Source organism: Arachis duranensis, chromosome 7 (genome assembly GCF_000817695.3).
Source record: "Arachis duranensis cultivar V14167 chromosome 7, aradu.V14167.gnm2.J7QH, whole genome shotgun sequence".
In the NCBI taxonomy this organism is placed as follows: domain Eukaryota; kingdom Viridiplantae; phylum Streptophyta; class Magnoliopsida; order Fabales; family Fabaceae; genus Arachis; species Arachis duranensis.
In genome coordinates, this window is record NC_029778.3 from 30,695,154 (window position 1) to 30,701,822 (window position 6,669).

General features: G+C 36.0%; 1 pseudogene; it reads left to right on the top strand.

Moving 5' to 3' along the window:
- Positions 1-21: 21 nt before the first annotated feature.
- Positions 22-2,266, top strand: LOC107458757 (uncharacterized; annotated as a pseudogene).
- The last annotated feature ends 4,403 nt before the right edge of the window (positions 2,267-6,669 follow it).

Below are 6,669 nucleotides of genomic sequence, written 5' to 3' on the forward strand. Positions count from 1 at the left end.
AAAATATCATCTTTAAAGATGATGACGCTCTTTAGAAAATCGTGGAAGAAGAAAAAGGGAAATGTACGATGTTCTTAGCATGGACAGAGGCCAATAAAAAATTTGAAGTAGGTCAAACTTTGATGTATGTTGAGTTTCTAAATCAATTTGTTTATGATATCTATTATATGAGAATTTTGTTACCTATTCAGAAAGGTTGCACAACATATGAGTCTATTAGGATAGTTAATAGGATTACATATTCTAGCTTCCAAGATGCTTGCTATTCCATGGGACTATTGTGCGATGATAGGGAATTCATTGCAGCTATTAATGAGGTAGCTGAACTTGCATCAGATCATCAATTGAGAAAACTATTTGCGATGCTACTGATATCTAATGGCATTAGTAAACCAGAGCGTGTTTGGAATGCAACATGAATATTATTAGTTGACGGAATACTATATGAGAGGATAAAAGCATTGAAAAACCAAGGTATTTTACTATGTCTTTTTTTATATCAAAATTGTATTCTCTTATTACTTTTATTTTTATTAATAATATTAATGGTTTTATTTTGGAATTACTTATTAAATATTTCATAAAACCATCATGTGCTTTTGCTAGGACTAAACATGACTGATGACGAATTGAAAAACCTCTGCCTTATTGAGATTGAGAAGATACTCAACAGCAATGCGAGATCTTTAAGAGAATATCAATCAATGCTATATCCTGAGATGTCTGATGTTCGCCTTTTTCAAAATAAGCTAATAGAGAAGGATTTAGCATATGACACAAATGAGTTGACTCATACAAACTTATATACGGAACAAAAGATGACTCATGAGTAAAGGTTAGTATTCGATGAGATATTCATTGCTGTTATTATAGACTCTGGTGGTTTCTATTTCGTTTATGGGCATGGTGGATGTGGTAAGACATTTATTTGGAATGGACTTTCTTCTGCTTTTCGGTTTAGAGGAAATATTGTTTTAAATGTAGCATCCAGTGGAATTGCGTCTATACTCCTACCTGGTCACAGAACGGCTCATTTTAGATTTTCAATACCCATTACAATTACTGATGAATCTACTTGCAACATCAAGTATGGCAGTTTCAAGGCTAAGCTGCTTATCCAAAGTAGCTTAATAATTTGGAAAGCTCTAATGCTCAATAAAATGTGCTTTGAATCACTTGATCGGACGCTCAGGGATCTTATGTCAGTTACCGATCAACATAAGACACATAAACCATTTGGTGGTAAGGTTGTTGTTCTAGGATGTGATTTCAGACAGATACTTCTGGCGATTGCGAAAAGGAGTAAACACGATATATTATCATCAGCTATTAACTCATCCCATATATGGTCATTTTGTAAGGTTCTGAAACTGCATACTATGAACATGCGGCTTTTAATGTCTTCTTCGAATCAAGATGAAAGTGAAATGAAGAGATTTGCTAATTAGATACTTGACGTTGGAAATGGAAATATTGGTTCTGTTGTTAGTGATGAATCAGAAGTTGAAATTCCTGATGATTTATTGATTACAACTACTAATGACCCTCTTTCTCATTTGGTAGACTTTGCATATCCAAATTGTTGTAAAACATGTCAGATTACAGGTATTTTTAGAGTAGGGCAATTCTTGCACCCATGCTTGAGAGTGTCGAGAAGGTAAATGATTTTGTCTTGACAATCTTTCCAGGGATAGAAAAGAAGTATTTGAGCTCTAACACAATATGTCAAGCTGATGAGAATGAAGATGTAAAACAAGAGTGGTTCACATCAGAGTTTCTAAATGACATCAAATGTTCGGGACTACTCAATCACAAGTTGACTTTGAAGCCAGGAGTCGCTGTAATGCTACTGTGAAACATAGACCAGACTTCAGGTTTATGCAACGGGACAAGATTAATAGTTAACAAACTTGGCAGCAACGTAATTGGAGCGACGGTAGTGACCGGTAGAAATATTGGAGATAAAGTGTACATTCCAATAATGAACTTGATCCCTTCAGATTCAGGATTGCCATTTAAGTTCCAACAGAGACAATTTCCATTAACACTATGCTTTGCAATGACCATTAACAAGAGTCAGGGTCAATCATTATCACATGTAGGACTTTATTTGCCAAAATCAGTGTTCACCCATGGACAACTTTATGTTGCTTTGTCAAGAGTTAAGAGTCGCAGTGGCCTCAAGGTTTTAATTCTAGATGAAGACGGCAATCCAAATTCATCAACAACAAATGTCGTGTTCAAAGAGGTTTTTAATAATATTTAGGTAAGAATAATATTATTTTCATTTTAATAGCATGTTATGATTTACACTTTTGTACAAATCTTTACTATAGATATAACTAATTTATTTATAACTCCTTTTTCAGATTTGAAATGAAATGTGTAACAAGGAGCACAACATCCTATGCCAATTGCTTTTCTAATGAAGTTAGTAAGATACTAGATTGTCGATAAATTTTTATTAGCTTTTTGATAAAAAAATTTAGTGTAAAATTAACATGCTATTATTACAATTATATATGTTCTTATTTTTTCATGTCTCCCTCTTTATGATTCAAGAATCTTATAAACTTCAAACTCTTCTATTTATATTTTACTTTGAATAAAGATAAAACAACATATTTAACACGTTTATTATATAACGACGATGATAGTGTTATACTAAATTTAAAAAAATATATAGATATAAAATATTATTTTTAATTTAACTTATCAAATTTAAATATAAGCCCGTGCATCGCACGGGTTTAACACTAGTAAAAGATAAATGTAAAGTAAAGGAAATATTGAACCTGATGAAGAGTCGAATTAAATCCTAATTTCTAAAAATCCTACCTTAAATCTTAAGAGAGAGGAGAGAACCTCTCTCCCTAAAAACTACATCTAAAACTAAAATTATGAATTATCAAAGCATTTTTGAGTCTCTGCAAATTTCCTGACTTTAATCTGTGTTTCTGGGCCGAAAACTGGGTTGAAATGCGGCCCAGAATCTCTACCAGCGACTTTTGTAATTCTGCAGATCGCGCACGTCACGCAATCGCGTCATCCATGCGGACGCGTCATTCGCGTTTTTCCCTACCACGCGTTCGCGTCGTTCACGCTTCCGCATCACTTTTGCTTTTCCAATCTGCGCGGTCGCGTGAGCCATGCGGCCGCGTCACTGCGAATTCCTTTCTTCCGCGCGGTCACGTCGCTGACGCGTACGCATCACTTCTCGCTGGTCATCTCCTCAATTTCTTGTGTTCCTTCCATTTTTGCAAGCTTCCTTCCCAATCTCTCACTCATTCATGCCCTATAAAGCCTGAAACGCTTAACACACAGATCAAGGCATCGAATGGTAATAAGAGAGGATTAAGATTAGTTAAATTAAGACCAAAGAAGCATGTTTTCAATCATGTAATAATTTTAGGAAGGAAATATAAATGCATGCTAATTATATGAATAAGTGGGTAAAGACCATGATAAAACCACACAATTAAGCACATTGTAAACCATAAAATAGTGGTTTATCAATCACTGATGGACCACCCAAGAGCTATCTTGTGTGTCCTTAGCACTTGAATTAGTGCTTCCTCTTCCTGTGGCTCTAAGGCAGAGCTTATGATTACAGGAAAAGTGTCACCTTCTCCCAGAAATGCATATTTCAGGGATGGTGGCAATGGTTTAAGCTCGGGTTTAGAAGGTTTCTCCTCTTCCTGAGGGGTTTTCATAGGTTCTATTATTCTCTCTGATTCCTCCAGATCAGGCTGAACATCTTTAAAGATATTCTCTAGCTCTGACTTGAGACTCTCAGCCATATTGATCTCCTCTACCAGGGAGTCAATAACATCAACGCTCACACAGTCATTTGATGTGTCTGGATGCTTCATTGCTTTAACAACATTCAGCCTGAACTCATCCTCATTGACTCTCAGGGTCACTTCCCCTTTTTTCGACATCAATGAGGGTTCGTCCAGTTGCTAGGAAAGGTCTTCCTAGGATGAGAGTTGCACTCTTGTGCACCTCCATCTCTAGCACTACGAAATCAGTGGGGAATGCAAATGGCGCAACTGTGACAATCACATCATCAATCATGCCTGATGGGTATTTAATGGAGCCATCAGCAAGTTGAAGACAGATCCTGGTTGGTTTGATTTCTTCTGCCAAGCCAAGCTTTCTGATAGTGGATGCAGGTACTGGGTTGATACTTGCTCCAAGATCACATAGAGCTGTCTTGGTACAAGTGCCCTCTAATGTGCATGGTATCATAAAGCTTCCAAGATCCTTAAGCTTTTCTGGTAAGCTTTTCAGAACTGCACTGCATTCTTTAGTGAGGTAAACTTTTTCAGTTTCTCTCCAATCCTTCTTATGACTTAAGATCTCTTTCATGAACTTAGCATAAGAGGGTATTTACTCAAGTGCCTCTGCAAACGAAATCTTTATTTCAAGAGTCCTGAGATAGTCTGCAAAGCGGGCAAATTTCTTATCCTGTTTCGCTTGGCGGAGTTTCTAAGAATAAGGCATTTTGGCTTTGTATTCCTCAACCTTAGTTGCTACAGGTTTATTTCCTACAGATGTGGTTGGAGAAGCCTTTTTAGAGGGCTTGCTATCAGCACTTGTGTGTGTCTGATCCCTCACTGGCGTTTGAATGCCAGGGTTGGAAGCTGGATTGGCGTTGGACGCCAATTTCTTACCTGTTTCTGGCATTTGAACACAAGAAAAGAGCTTTCCTTGAGCGTTTAACGCCAACTCCTTGCCTGTTTGTGGCGTTTGAACACCATAACTGATCATGGGTTGGGCGTTTAACTCCAGCTCTCCACCCTTTTCTGGCATTTGAGCGCCAGGATTATTCCTCTCTGGGCTCTTACTGTCCTCAGAGGGATTTTGGGTAGCAGTTTATTCATTTCTTAGCTTCCTACTGCTTTGAAGTGAGGTATTTAATGTTTTCCCACTTTTTAATTGAACTGCTTGGAACTCTTCTATTATTTGTTTTGATAACTGCTGTTTTGTTTGCTTCAACTGTTCTTCCATATTCATATTAGCCATTCTTGTGTCTTGTAGTATCTCCTTGAATTCGGCTAGCTGTTTTGTTAGAAAATCTAATTGCTGATTGAATTCAGTAACTTGTTCTGCAGGACTGAGTTCAGTAGTTACTGTTTTAGGCTCTTCTTTCATGGAAAACTCACTACTTAGGTACATATGCTGATTTCTGGCAACTGTATCAATGAGATCTTGAGCTTCTTCAATTTTCTTTCTCATGTGTATAGATCCACCAGCTGAGTGGTTCAAAGACATCTGAGCTTTCTCTATAAGCCAAAATAGAAGATGTCTAACTGCACCCACTCTGAAAATATTTCAGAGGGGTATTTTCTTAGCATCTCTCTGTATCTTTCCCAAGAATCATAAAGAGATTCATTATCTCCTTGTTTAAAGCCTTGGATGTTCAGCCTTAGCTGTGTCATTCGTTTTGGAGGGAAATATTGATTCAGGAATTTTTCTGATAGCTGTTTCCATGTCCTTATGCTAGCCTTAGGTTGGTTATTTAACCACCTCTTAGCTTGGTCTTTTACAACAAATGGAAACAGTAATAATCTATAGACATCCTAATCTACTTCCTTATCATGTATTGTGTCAGCAATTTGTAAAAACTGTGCCAGAAAATCTGTAGGTTCTTCATGTGGAAGACCGAAATACTGGCAACTTTGCTGCACCATGATAATGAGCTGAGCATTCAACTCAAAACTACTGACTCCGATGGAGGGTATACAGATACTACTCCCATATGAAGCAGTAGTGGGGTTAGCATATGACCCCAGAGTCCTTCTGGACTGTTCATTTCCACTTAGGTCCATGATGGAGAAAGGGAGATGTTGTGAATTGGAGATTCAAATAGTATTAAAATATTTTTTTTAGAAAACGGAAATAAAAAAAATAAAATAAAATAAAATGAAAAATGGGTGAGGATTTTCGAAAAATGAAGAGAGAGAAAAAGTGGTTAGGAAGTTTTGAAAAAGATATGATTTTTAAAAATTTTAAAAAGGATATGATTTGAAAAAGATATGATTTTTTTAAAAACTTGACAACTAAGATATGATAAGATAAAATTTTGAAATTGAAATCTGAATTTTTATGAAAAATTTTGAAATATTTGCTTAAAAATAATTAGAAAAGATATTTTTTATTTTGAATTTTATGATGAAAGAGAAAAACACACAAAATACACAAGACTTAAAATTTTTAGATATAATGCTCCTTGTTCTCGAAAATTTTGGAGGGAAAACACCAAGGAACACCAAACTTAAAAATTTTAAGATCAAAATACAAAGAAGACTCAAGAACACTTTGAAAACTCACAAGAACAACAAGAACATGAAGATAGAACACCAAACTTAAAATTTTTAGAAAACCACAATAAAATTTTGAAAACTAAAGGAAAACACCAAGGAACACCAAACTTAAAAATTGACACAAGATTTAATCAAAGAAAAATTATTTTTGAAAAAGATTTTAGCAAGAAAGACTCAAGGGAGCAACTGTTCACAAGAACATAGACACATTCAACAAATGCATGGATGGTGCACGAAATTGCAATCACACTTTTGCAATTCCGCACAACTAACCAGCAAGTGCACTGGGTCATCCAAGTAATACCTTACGTGAGTAAGGGTCGATCCCACGGAGATTGTT